This window comes from Podarcis muralis, chromosome 3, assembly GCF_964188315.1.
Source record: "Podarcis muralis chromosome 3, rPodMur119.hap1.1, whole genome shotgun sequence".
NCBI classification, from domain to species: domain Eukaryota; kingdom Metazoa; phylum Chordata; class Lepidosauria; order Squamata; family Lacertidae; genus Podarcis; species Podarcis muralis.
Genome location: NC_135657.1, coordinates 24,412,267 through 24,426,259, shown reverse-complemented (window position 1 = coordinate 24,426,259; position 13,993 = coordinate 24,412,267). Strand labels below are relative to the sequence as shown.

Genomic DNA, 13,993 nt, shown 5'->3' with positions numbered 1-13,993 from the left:
AGAAAAACAGGCATATTTTGCTTTTAAGCTTAATGCTCATAGGCACAATTCAGGGATGAATATGCAAGAAAAGGACAAGTGGCTTTTCTAACATGGAGCCCAGTTGCCTACAATTTCATACATATTTGTTTTAAAAATAATTAAACATTCTGTTTAAAATAAAACTGCTACCAGGTTAACCCAGACAACTTTTGTGGGTGGTCAAAGGGTATTTTTTTTAAACTGACTAATCAATGAAAAGTTGCAGATCTCATTTTAACCTCTTGGGTGAAGCATGTGAATCCTGCATTAACCCAAATTACACAAGCAGATATGGATTCTGTTCATGCAACGCTCTCGGAGTCAAGACTCTGGAAACAAGGAAAATATATATGGTCTCAGTACCGGCCTTGCATATTCCCCTTCTCCGGTTGCTATATTTTTATATGAAACACAACCGCAACACACAACCGTATTCATTTATGGGCTTTTTCAGGCACTGACTCATCTCTGTTTAAAAAAAAAATTGCATCCATCTTACTTTAAGTGCCTCTTTCCTTTTGATGAATGCTAAGCGAACGCTACGGGGAAAGAAAGCATGGGTGTGCGGGCTTAGGGAGTGGCCAAGATGCAAATCTCTCGCTTTCCAATTTCCCACCGACTGGGAGCAGGTAGGTAAGGCAGCGTGTGCGATCCGCCGTTGCCAGATCCTCGCATATGGTTCTCTTGCCACACCGCGGGCAGCTCCCTGTACACGCACTCGATTTAAAAGATCACGCTGCCCTCTTCCCGCCCCACCCCCCGCAGTGCGAGGACTCGCCTCGATCCGATTTAAAATAACACGGCCTTGCACCTTACTTAAGGAAGCACGCAGCCAGGGGGACATTTATTTATAATAAAATAATAATCATAATAATAGCCAGGCTTAATGATCTCCTTTTTCTGTCTCTCCCTTCTGCTGGGATATCTTGCAGGAAGGAGCAGGAGACACGGAGGGCCTCGCCCACTCAGTCCTACATACCGAAAGTGAGTGAACTTACAAACTTAAAAAAAAAAGAAAAAGTTGAGTTTGCAAGCTCCGTGCAAGAATGGAAGTTGTTAAGCGTTTTGCCTACCTGGTGCAAGTCTGCAACAAGTGCATGCAGGGTCCGTGTGGGCGCAGTTTTTAATACATATAATGGATCTATATTGTGCAGCGACGGGGCAATTGCAATTTTAATTTATTACTGAGCTGCTATTTACTCGGGTCCTACTTTGCTTACAGTACAAGCTCTTGCTGTAAACAAATATCGCTCCGCCAGGAAATATATACTTGCATATCTACACGCAACCCCGCCGCCTCCGCCCCCTCTTCTCCCCCCCCCCCACCCACCCCCTGTGCAATGCACCCTCCTTCCCTCCGCGACTGTACAGGGGGGAGACGGGGAGAGAGGTGGAAATAACTAATCTTCGCTCTTTCCCATGCCCACGCAGAAGGAGAAGCTCAAGGGAGCTGGACTTACCTTGTGCATGAAATTCCTTGCATGCCACTTTAGGGTGGGGGCTCTGCCCCCCCTCTCTCTTAATCTCTGGTGCAAAATCCCCGTGTCAGCAAAACGCTGTCAAATTATTTTCGTGCAAAAGAAGGGGGGGGGGAGAGAAAGCAGAAGCAAAAAGGGGAGGAGGCTAGGAGAGAAAATCGAATCACTCCGCCGAGATGGGTCTGGTCCTGAGTTTGCAAACCAGGAAGTAAGGTGTCAGTGGCGGCAGTTAGTAGCAGAGCGCGGAGCCCTTGGCCGGGGTCTCCTGTCTTAAGGAGTGACCTGCGGGCTGGGAGCAAACTCCGGCAATTTAGCGGCGTGTCTTCCTGGGGTTTTCAGTAGGGAGGGTGTTTTCTCTCTCTCTCTCTTTTCCACTGCCCCACTCGTTTCCCTTTTCTAAGGGCTGCAGTTCCCATGCAGCAGGTACGGAGGACAAACCCACCTCCCCATGCGCTGCTGCCTGTCCGAGCTGTCGGCGGCGCCCCGGGCCAGCTTCCCGGGTGGCGAGCAGCAATTGCACCCGGGGGCCAGGAGATCCCCGGTGACGCTCCAGGCTCGGGGTGTGCAAACATACACACACACCCTGCGTGCATGGCGCGCCGTTTCCTCGTTCCCTGCTTCGTAACTCGGATCTTTCTTGAATTCGAGCAGAGTTGGGCGGAGGGCGGGTTCCATTTCTGCAAAGGAGCCGAGGAGGAGGGTGCGTTTGAAACACATCCTGGAGGAGGCACGCGGCCCGATCCGACGCGTGTTTGCTCGAAAATGAAGCCTGCAGTATTTATCGGGGCTTATAAGACTGTGCCCCCCCCCGCAAAACAAACACACCCGAAGCCCTATATATGGATGTCTTGAGACTGTAATCCTGGCAGCAAGCCCCATTCACACGGGGACTCGCGAGGAAACGTCCACAGGATCGCGCTGCAAGAAAGCGCCCAGGGGAGTTTGGCTTTGTGCCCGCCCCCTCCCTTGTCGGGGAGACGCAGGAAGACAGTGCCGCTTCGCAGCAGGGTGTGGGCTCCTCGTACTGTACGCTTCCCCGCCGCCCTCCCACCCCTAACGCCATGACTGCAAAACGTGGGGAGGTGGGGGGGGACTCCTCCTGGGAGCGCCCCCCACTGGCTTGTGATTGGCGCAGCGCTCCGACGTGAGCCCGCGGGCGGTGCTCTCTTCCCCGCCTCCCTTCCCCAGCACTTCTCAGAAAAGAAACTTGCAGTATTCGTCGCAGTCAGATGGCTCTCCATTTTCATATATTTTTTTGGCAAGCAGTCGCGGGTTAAAAAGAGCGCTTGTGTGCGCAAGACGTTTATTGCTGCCTAAGGTTGCCAGCGTCTTCTTTCCCCCCTGTTTAAGGCTCCTGTGCCTTTTGCAGTAGAGTGGCAAGCAGCGTGGTTTTTTTTTAAGTGGGGGAGGGGGAGCTTTGCCTATACGTATTGACATCAGCATGCTGGGGAAGGCTTAGTTCTTGGTTGTCAAGCCTGCCGTTAACGGCACAGGAGCCAAGCTGCGAGGGGAAGTTGGCAACCTTGCGGTGTGTTTGCATGACTTAGCCGCCGTTGGATGTGCTTCTGGCTAGTAACTTAGATTTGAGTTCCATGCATGCGTGTTCATTACTTCATGATCTTCCTGTTTGAATGAACCTTTGCAGGTATAAGCTCAGCTCGGATAGCATCAAATGCAATACGTTACAGGGGACTTGATTTGCTACATCCAGCACATTCATAAAACGTCCACTATTAAACTGTAAACGTGGCACTGGTAGTATATTTGTGATGAAAGATCCAAGAGTTTGAATCCTTTCCCTGCTAGCATGCCTAAAGGTGTCAGATCAGGAATGAGTTGTGTGACCAGTTTTGATGCAAGGAAGGAGGAGTTGGGTGGAGTGAGCTAAGCAAATGCAATGTCACTGTTTGGTGGCAGAAGTGGGATCCACCAATAAAGATTGCAGGGTGAGGGGTCCTCTCCTCCTAAATAGGCGCACTCATAGCTGTCAACTGTCCCTTATTTGGCGGGAAACCTCTTTATCCCAGCGCGATGTCCCACTGCTGTCCCTTATTGATGATGTCCCTTAAATTTCCCGGGTTTCAAAGGAAGCAGCTCTTCTCCCTCCCTCCCTGCCGGCCAGGGAGGAGGGAGGCTCCAACTGTGTTGCTTGGCTGCGTTGCTCACCCAATAAGGAGTCTAAGAACGACGGGGGTGGAGCTTGCATGCCTTGTGCGGATCAAATCGGCCGCATTGCCTGGGGACTCGCCTTTGCTCAGCGCTTCCCAGCGGAGAGGTGACAGTGGTTTTCCTTGCTGCATCCCCTTTGCCGGGTTGCTGCGCTGTGGGAACCACCGCTTGAGGCTTCGTTTGGCTGCTGGCTGGGCTTTCTGCCTTTGGCTCAGAAGTTGAACATACCAGTGCCTGGAAAATTCCTTATTTTGGCTGCTGATCCCTTATTTTCGAGGCTGCTGGTCCCTTATTTTCAAATCTGTAAGTTGACAGCTATGGGTGCACTCATGTTCACCCAGCCATTTCCTCCAAGCGGAGTAAGGCCATTCCCACCCCCCACCCAACTGATGCTCAGCTTTCCAGGGCTACTTAGCTTGGACAATCTGGTGGAGGGATTGTCTCATTAGGCTTCCTTTCTTTTTCATTGTACATACTTCTGAAAACTTCTGATGCTTTCCTCTTGTGGGCTCATTTTGGCTCCCCTTCAGTCAGCAACCCAGTGAAAGGGAGGGTTGTTTTGTATCCCAAACCTTGCTCTGGATAATCATCTCAAGAATCGCTGTTATTATTGATCTAAAACATTTTTAACTTCACTCTTGAGCCAAAAAAGCTCCTGGAGTGTTTACACAAAAGAAAAGAGATATGGAATCAAGTCTTACTGAGTTAATTAGGGCTTTCTTGCAGGTAAGTAGGTAGAAGATTGCAACCTTGGTCTCATAGCAGCCCTGTGAAATAGGTCAGTCTGACATGCTCAAAACCACAACATGATCTCATTTGAAGGCTATTTCACTCATACAAAAACTAAGCAGGGTTTTGTCAGCAAGCAGACTCTGGTAGGAGTACCCGTGTGATCTACACCTATGCCGCATTCACACTACAGGGGGCCCAAGTCGGAATTCGAACCCGGCTTCCTTGTATCCAGAGTCAACATGGAAGCTAATACAGTGGTACCTTGGGTTACAGATGCTTCAGGTTACAGATGCTTTAGGTTACAGACTCCACTAACCCAGAAATAGTACCTCGGGTTAAGAACTTTGCTTCAGGTTGAGAACAGAAATCATGCTCCAGCGGCGCGGCAGCAGCAGGAGGCCCCAGTAGCTAAAGCCGTGCTTCAGGTTAAGAACAGTTTCAGGATAAGAACTGACCTCCAGAACGAATTAAGTTCTTAACCCGAGGTACCACTGTATAGCCCTATTCTGATGTTATCCATCCAGCCTGGTCCCACCCTTAGCATTCCTGCTTGCTCAGTCCCAGACCTTCCCAGGGGGCTTCTACCTATGTTTGCTTGAACACAAGTACAGTGGTACCTCGGGTTAAGTACTTAATTCGTTCTGGAGTTCTGTACTTAACCTGAAACTGTTCTTAACCTGAAGCACCACTTTAGCTAATGGGGCCTCCTGCTGCTGCCGCGCTGCCGGAGCACAATTTCTGTTCTCATCCTGAAGCAAAGTTCTTAACCTGAGGTACTATTTCTGGGTTAGTGGAGTCGTAACCTGAAGCGTATGTAACCTGAAGCGTATGTAACCCGAGGTACCACTGTAGAAGCTTCCATGCAGTTGGGAGACCCGCTTCATAAGGCTCCGTGCCTAGCACTGCAACATCTGCAACAGAGTGGGCCAGCATTCAGCTGCTGGGGCGTGGGGCTTGAAACGTGAGGGGAAATCTTGTTTGGGTTTACACTGAGGGCTGTGACCTTCATTCCCTACTATCAGGTTCCCAGAAGCAGCTGGCTGGTTACTATTGGAAACAGGAAAGTGGATTAAGTAGATCTCGAACTGAAAAGCTAGTATCTCTTGATCAAGTTCTCAGTTTTGTTGAATTAATGAACCTAAGTAGTTTGGGTTGGATGTTGAATGAATGTGCAATTAATTGTTAATGTTTTTAATTTTATTGTGCATTATCTTCTTTAGTGGGCTGTGCAAACCGCTATTCTGGGGCTGGGAAAACCCAGCCAGATGGGCAGGGTATAAATAATAAATTACAGTCGTACCTTGGAAGTCGAATGCCTTGCGAGTTGAATGTTTTGGCTCCCAAACGCCGCAAGCCTGGAAGTGAGTGTTCTGGTTTGCGAACGTTCTTTGGAACCCAAACGTCTGACGCGGGTTCCATGGCTTCCAATTGGCTGCAGGAGCTTCCTGCAGCCAATCGGAAGCCGCACCTTGGTTTGCAAATGTTTTGGAAGTCGACCAGACTTCCAGAACGGATTCTGTTTGACTACCGAGGTATGACTCTATTATTATTATTATTATTATTATTATTATCATTATTATTCTGAACAATGCTTTTTATAGAGTAAGGGGCATGGAACCAAGGGGGTGGTGACATGAAAAACACTGGGAACTACTGGAGTAGACACTCAATGTAGGATTTCAATGAAGCTTCAGTTAAACTTCTCTCAGCTGTGTTGCTGTTGCTGTTGTTAATCAAATATGTATACAGTGGTACCTCGGGTTACATAAGCTTCAAGTTACATACGCTTCAGGTTACAGACTCCGCTAACCCATAAATAGTACCTCAGGTTAAGAACTTTGCTTCAGGATGAGAACAGAAATCGTGCTCTGGCGGCGCAGCAGCAGCAGGAGGCCCCATTAGCTAAAGTGGTCCTTCAGGTTAAGAACAGTTTCAGGTTAAGTACGGACCTCCGGAACGAATTAAGTACTTAACCCGAGGTACCACTGTACCACCCTTTATCTGAAGATCCCAGGGTGGTGCATGACAGGAAAAATGCAAAATGAGAACATAAAATATGTAATAAAACAGAAACAAACCAATATCCCCCCCTCCCACAAACACATTTGGAACGTTTGTCGGCCGAATGTCTGGTTGAAGAGAAATATCACCTGGCGCCAGGCAAGCTTCCCTGAGGAGAGTATTCCACGAGCGCGAAGCCACCTCAGAAAAGACCTATTCTTGGGTTGCCACTCTCTGCACCTCTTGTGGAAGAAGCACACAGAGAAGGGCCTCAGGTGATGATTGAAGGATCTGGGTTGGTCCATATGGAAAGTAGCGTTCCTTGAGGTATTGCAGTCCTGAGCTGTTTAAGGCTTTATAGGTCAAAAGCAGCACTTTTTTGGGGGGGGAGGGGGACAGGACTTTGAATTGGGCCCGGAAAACTAATCAGCAGCCAGTGCAGTCAGGCCAGATTTGGTGTTATATGCTCAACTGGTCTTAACCCCAGTGAGCAACCGGGCTGCCGAATTTTACACCAGCTGAAGTTTCCGAACTGTCTTCAGAGGTAGCTTTATGTTTGAGGTGTTGCAGTAATCCAACCTAGAGATTGCTGCCCTATAATGAGAGATGTTCCAATGAATCATGTAGAGGAGCAAAGTTTGTTTAATCCTGACTAAAATCAATTTATTTGGGGGCATCGCCATCTAAAGAATAAGGTTGGGGAACAACATCATCTTCATTAGTAATTAGAAGTATTCCTAACCTGCTCTTTATTGAATATTTTCAACCCCAGAGCAGGGAAGAGTAAAGGCAAAGTAATAAAGATAATGTCGAGGGCCACATTCCTTTCTAGGCAACCACCTGAGGGCCACCTGGCAAGGGTGGGGAGAGCATTAAATGCGAATTTTACCTTTTTGTGCAGTAGGTTTGTTTCTTCACTCTTTTCCATCCATCCAGGCTGGTTGGTTGTTGGCTTCCATCTGTCTCGGGAGACAACAGAGGAGTGCGCTCAGACAAGCAGGAAGTATTATCAGAGTTCAAGGACGCATTACTACTTGGAAAGATACCAAGTGGGGGCTAGAAAGGGGTGTAGCGAGGGAGGAAGCAGATAGAGAGGCCTCGAGGGCCCCCACCCGACCGCTTTAAGAAAGATGTTCACAGGTTAAGTTAAATTAAGATAAAATGAATGCTGAAAATAAATCTTGAGGGTTTGCTGGAGACACGTTCAGCCCCAGGCATATTATGAAAGAAAATAATGCAGCAACATAGTTTGAAGAGCATGCAGGTGACCTTGTTGACAGTTTCCCTATATTTAGAGGGCTGTTGATAACTATTACACACTCTGTCCTTGGAGAATTGAAAAGGCAGAATTGGTGTGGATTAAGTGTGGGATGTGGACGAACAGCCCACTTCCTTTGAGCACTGTCTTCAATGGACACACACCCCTTTCTAGAGCTCGTCATCATTTTAACACTGGGACTTCTCCCTGCAGCTTACTATCTTGCATTATGGTTGTTTTTATTATAAAACATGATTTCTTTCAGCATTTTAAATGTAGGGCCTCTGGGATGCTTGCTGGCTGAAAAGCACTAGGGCATGTAATACACCTTCCTGTTTAACAATGCAATGCCTAAAAACATTGGCCTCGTTTTTTAAATCTTGAAGAAGAAGAAGAAGAAGAAGAAGAAGAAGAGGAGGAGGAGGAGGAGTTTGGATTTGATATCCCGCCTTTCACTCCCTTTAAGGAGTCTCAAAGCGGCTAACATTCTCCTTTCCCTTCCTCCCCAACAACAAACACTCTGTGAGGTGAGTGGGGCTAAGAGACTTCAGAGAAGTGTGACTGGCCCAAGGTCACCCAGCAGCTGCATGTGGAGGAGCGGAGACGCGAACCCGGTTCCCCAGATTACGAGACTACCGCTCTTAACCACTACACCACACTGGTGAGGCCAAATTTGTAGCCTACTACTACTACTGTTTATTTTTACCCCACCCATCTGGCTGGGTTTTCCCAGCCTCTCTGGGCGGTTCCCAACAGAATATCAAAAACACGATAAAACATCAAACATTGAAAGCTTCCCTAAACAGGGCTGCCTTCAGATGTCTTCTGAAAGTCAGGCAGTTGTTTATTTCCTTGACATCTGATGGGACATTCCACAGGGTGGGCACCACTACCGAGAAGTCCGTCTGCCTGGTTCCCTGCAACCTCACTTCTCGCAGGGAGGTAACCGCCAGAAGGCCCTCAGAGCTGGACCTCAGTGTCCGGGCTGAAAAATGGGAGTGGAGACACTCCTTCAGGTATACTGGACCAAGGCCGTTTAGAGCTTTAAAGGTCAGCACCAACACTTTGAATTGTGCTCAAAAAGGTACCAGGGCCCAATGTAGGTCTTTCAGGACCGGTATTATATGGTCTCAGTTGCCACTCCCAGTCACCAGTCTAGCTTTTCTTCCATCATGGAATCTAGGGATTCCAGGAGTCTCCTATTCAGGCTCTGAACAAACATGTAGGAAGCTGCCTTTTCCTGAGTCAGATCCTTCCTCCATGTAGCTCAGTATACTCTACACTGACAGGCAGCAACTCTCTAGGGTTAAAGACGTGAGTCTCCCAGCCCTACCTGGGAATTGTGAACTTCTGCGTGCAAAGCAGATGATCTACCCACTGAGCTGCTGCCTCTCCCAAGCAGTCCAGACTTGCTCAGCTTCAACAAGGTGGCTGAGTCACATATCCTCATGTCAAAACATGGAACTGCCCCAATCAGATAGGAGAAAAAAATCCATGTATAAAGTAACGGGCAAGTGCAGATGCTCCCATTCATTGTAGCCCTTAACCTGTTTTTCTCTCCAGGTGTTCCCCTATCCCCGCCCCAGCAGAGGTTCTGATACCAGAAGCATCTCTGACCACAGACTGATTAAAATCTCTAGTTAGCTGCCTCTCCACATATTCAAGGCACTGTACAAAGAGCTAAAACAAAACCATTGCAATAAGGCTTTCACGAAAGAACAGAACGGCAGAAAACAAGTAAACCAACCGGCTGAACTGAAGGCCAAAGAGATGTTTTGCACCCTCTCTGGAAAGTCAAGAGAGAAGTCCATTCCACAGCCTCTAGGCAGGTGTGCAACATCCCTGCTTCTCACTGCAGTTATCGTTACAACAACCCTGTAGAGGCTAGTCTAACATTTTGCAGCCACACCAAAGAATTCTTAGCTCTCATCGAATTGAACCAGAGATTCAGAAAAGGACTGAAGCTGGTTAGTTGAAACAGAAAGTTGCTTGGAAAGCTAGGCTGATGGGATATAAGCCAAGCGCTGGGGGGAAATTTGGCTTTTGTTCCTGGCTGGGGTTTTTTAACAGGATCCTCTGCATTCCCCTTCTATGTGACAGGGTAGCTGTGTGTTTCAATACATACATGAAGCTGACTCTGTCATGCCTACTTTGTCCCTCATCTCAGCTCCTGCTTGTGAATGAAATAAATATATTTGTAAAGTGTAAAATTAAATTTTAAAAAATCATTTGGGGTGTCATGGAAGATGCATAATTTTGCTTTAGTGTTTACAGGCAGAAGGGATCTAGCATTGAAGAGCCTTCATTTTGAAAAATGCACAGTCACGTTAACCATACTTCTGTGCGAAAGTTCACAGGCTAAGAGGTTATAAAGGGGGGGAAATATATCCCTCCCATTGTGCTTGAAGCTTCATGTGCGGTGAGATAGCATAGGATCAAGGTCACCAGAGGCTTTTGTTTGCAAGGAGCTGGGACGACAGGCAGGGAGAGAATTAGTGCCTATAATGGGCACACGTACCAATTCTGATGTAACTATTTGCAGTTAAAACCCACAAGGGAAGTGGTTGCATAAACAGGGTAAAGTATTTCTGTATGGCTGTGCGGTTCACAGTTCTTTTCTTGGAGGTTTGGTTTTCTAAAGTGAGTCTTTGTACTGTTAGTAGATTGACTCACAAAACCACCTCTTCTACGTCTATCCAAGATAATATCGGCAAGCTTTGATGACAATTTTGAATCATCAGGGTCCTAGCGGCCTCACAGGACTAAGAACTCACAAAGGCAACCGCAAGCTGGAAGGAAAATGGTCCAATGAGTCATCACTGAGTATGGTCAAATGGTCACAACGGTGTCTGGTGTCTCTTGGAGACTGGCAGGGCAGAAAGGAGGAAGACCAAAAGTAGGTGGAGCCAGTGACAGCCAATGACAAGCAGAGCCAACGAATTCTAATTTTGTCCTCTCTGGTGACTTCCACAAGGGGCAACATTGAGAACACGGATGAGGATGCTAACAGGTAATGCTACCCCCTGAACTGGTGGTAAGTCAGAAGGAAGGCAGGTGGTGGCTGGCTAAGGGTCTCGTTTGGGAGGAAGGTTGGAATATAAATTTAATGGATAATAAAATAATAATATTGGAGCAGTGTCTCATTTGCCCAAGTGAACCAGCCTCCACAAAGAGTATCTATGATGAGGAGATTGTAATACTTATTTCTGCATGGGTTTAGTAGACAACACTGGCTGAGTGTGTTGCTGTGCTCTGCCGTTCTCTTGCCTACCGGTTATTTATTCACTTGTTTCTTTTACCTTTCCTCCACCTGTGGTTGGACATACCCTCAGTCTGGTGTTTGCCACAGAGTAGAATGGTAATACTCTGTGGGACTCGTTGTGAGTCATTTGTCAAGGAGGGACCAATTCCTAGTGAGCTTTGGGTCAAATGTGGCTATTGCACTCTGCAGGGGTGGACAACCGATTGGGATGGTCTGCCCTTGGAGCATAGAAGCCAACTCCAAGGGGCCAATGTCCCTTCGGCCCCTCCATAAATGATTTGCAGCCCCCCCCCCAGTAGATGGGCATTGCCATTCAATGGTGTGTGTGTGCAGTGTCATGTGATCAATTATGTGGGACAGGGGCTTACCTGCCCCCCCCATATATTTTGTTCAAGTTGGCACCCCTGTCTTGAAGATTTATGGACACAAAAATCATCACTGATTTTCACGGTATGCTGGTCACACCTCTTTACCTTGGTCTTTGACGCTTGAGATATATATCATAGGGCCCACTCTAACTGTGACTGTAATTTGTTTTAAACTGTTTTAAATACTGTATTTTGTATTCAATAATCTATTTCAGGTCTGTGCTGCTCAATGACCAAAGCAACAGTAAATGTACTGTATAAGGAATTTGTTGCCATTTATTTAGCTCAAGGTCCGTGGGACTATTGTCGACCTAAATCCACTGAGAGAAAATAAGTCCCTGACATCGGAACAAAACAACATAATAATCTTCCATCCCATTATTGGAATTCTTATCGGCTTTGCTGCTTATTGTCTTGTATTATGGCTGTTTTTACTGCAGTTGTGATTTCTTTCAGTACTTGGTGGGCCTCGTAGTCTTAGGTAAACCATTATTGCTCAGCCATAAATGCCCATCTGAAATACAAAGGTGATAATATTAGTCTCTGCCACACAAGGCTATTATGATGAACTTTGATAGAAAAGAGCTACAAAATAGAGATAATAAATATGACCACCCTACTCTCAACAGGAGAATTAGAAATTACTAAATGCTATCACTGTCAAGGATAATGTGCAGCAGCGAAGTAGTTAGCAAACAATGTTAGCGTCTTAAATAACTGTGCTTTCTTGATTGGTATTATGGAAGACCGTTCCAGCTAAGCTTACAATACTTTGGTTATTTAGGGTTGCCGTATTTCAAACAGTGAGAATCCGGACAGAAATTTGTTGAGCTTTTTTGGCAAATCCACAATTAAAAAGAAAAGACTATTTTAAAGGAAAATCACAATTTTCACTTGGACACTGCTTCCGACACCAGTATTCTAGATGTGTCCAGGACTACAGTTCCCATCATCCCTGACCACTGGTCCTGTTAGCTAGGGATGATGGGAGTTGTAATTCCAAAACATCTGGAGGGCCAAGTTTGGGGGGTGCCTGCTATATGCACTGCACTTACCAGGGACTTACTTCTAAGTCAGGGCCAGCCCATACGTGAGGTGAAGTGAGGCAATCACCTCAGACAGTGCCAGGGTGTTCTGCCTCAAACAGCAAAACATCCCAGCCCAGCCCTGTTCTGCATAGACCTTTGTAGGATCACAATGTATCAGATTTTTAAAAATTCCTTCCATTAGTGCCTTAGACTTAGAGACCAACTAAGTTTTTTTATTGGTATGAGCTTTCGTGTGCATGCACCGTCTCTAAGGTGCTACTGGAAGGAATTTTTTATTTTTTTCTGACTACGGCAGACCAACACGGCTACCTACCTGTATCAGATTTGTTATGGCATAAACTTTCATGAGCTGCTCCCCACTTCATCGGGTGCACAAAGCATTACTTTAAGTTGGGAAACTCAGCGGAAGATACCTATGTAACCATTTGCTTTCTGAACAGTTGGGCATGCCGTGCAGTACATTGGTCTTATGAGACTTATTTTCTAATTCTGGCCCTGACTTAGAAGTAAGTCCCTGGTAAGTGCAGTGCATATAGCAGGCACCCCCCAAACTTGGCCCTCCAGATGTTTTGGAACTACAACTCCCATCATCCCTAGCTAACAGGACCAGTGGTCAGGGATGATGGGAACTGTAGTCCCAAAACATCTGGAGGGCCGAGTTTGGGGGTGCCTTGCATATAGGATTTAAGCCCTAAGGACACAGCTACGTTGACAAAGAAAAAATGATGTACATGAGTTGTTTATGCATTCTAACACTGTGACACCAGACGGCGCTGTGGAGTTCAGTTTTTGCTTACCCAATTTCTCATGCAAAGTTTGTAACACGTTTAACTGAAACACATCTAGCCCTAGTCTGAATGGTGCCACAAAACACTGGCTTGTTGTTGTTTTTTAGCTGTAGTAGTTGCTGATTAACACAGCAACCGCCTTGGAATTTGTGACCATGAAGTACAACCATGTTTTATCTCCTTTAGATATATATTTTTGTTTTTTGTTTACCACAGTTTGTACCACTGCCGGAACGAAAAAGCAGATAGGAACGGGTAAAGCAGTTCTTTGATGGTATCAGTAAACAGGAAAGAGACTAGATTTTTTTTAGTTGCTGTTTACAGCAACTATTTTGACTGACATCTGGTATAATAAATCAGCTTCTATTTGTGCTTTATTTTGAAATCTAAAATAGATTATTGTGAGTGCTTTCCTCTTACATTCATCACAATAATACGTTTTGAACATGTTATAAACATGCAACACCAGATGGCGCCAGAGAGCAAAAAGGAGGTTATAAGGATTTTTACACAGGCTTTTTTTTCTTGTAACGATTTCATTTCTGACTTATTTATAGCGTTTTTAACCTGTGTCTAGATCCACCCACAGACTGTTTGTATTCAAACTATTGAAGGTCCAGATTTTGGAATCAATTCCAGTCTGAAGGCGTTAAGTAAAGGAATCTTTAAAACAAAAAACCAACAACATGAGCATCTCTAAGAATTATTAAATAATTTGAACTAAGTGCAATATGCAACAGATTAACATTGTTACAGTAAACATAGGGGATTGGCTCCAGAGTACTCCAGCTAGCAGAAGAAAGGGAGGCAATTTTTACCAGTTTCTCCCACAGTCCTTCGAGACCCCCTGAAAATCTGCTTTGGAGG

The 13,993-nt window shown here is 46.2% G+C and overlaps 1 protein-coding gene across 7 annotated transcripts in view; it reads right to left on the bottom strand.

Annotated features, from left to right (window-relative positions):
* Positions 1-2,490, bottom strand: part of TRERF1 (transcriptional regulating factor 1) — a 78,923-nt gene extending 76,433 nt beyond the window's left edge. Inside the window, exon 1 of one of the 7 annotated variants that reach the window (XM_028724754.2) lies at positions 1,482-2,490. The gene's annotated coding sequence lies outside the window, so the exon portion shown is untranslated. Of the gene's footprint in view, positions 1-1,094; positions 1,244-1,481 lie in introns of those variants that run through there. The other 6 variants (XM_028724750.2, XM_028724752.2, XM_028724747.2 and 3 more) reach the window with 6 other exon arrangements.
* Between the last annotated feature and the right edge of the window lie 11,503 nt (positions 2,491-13,993).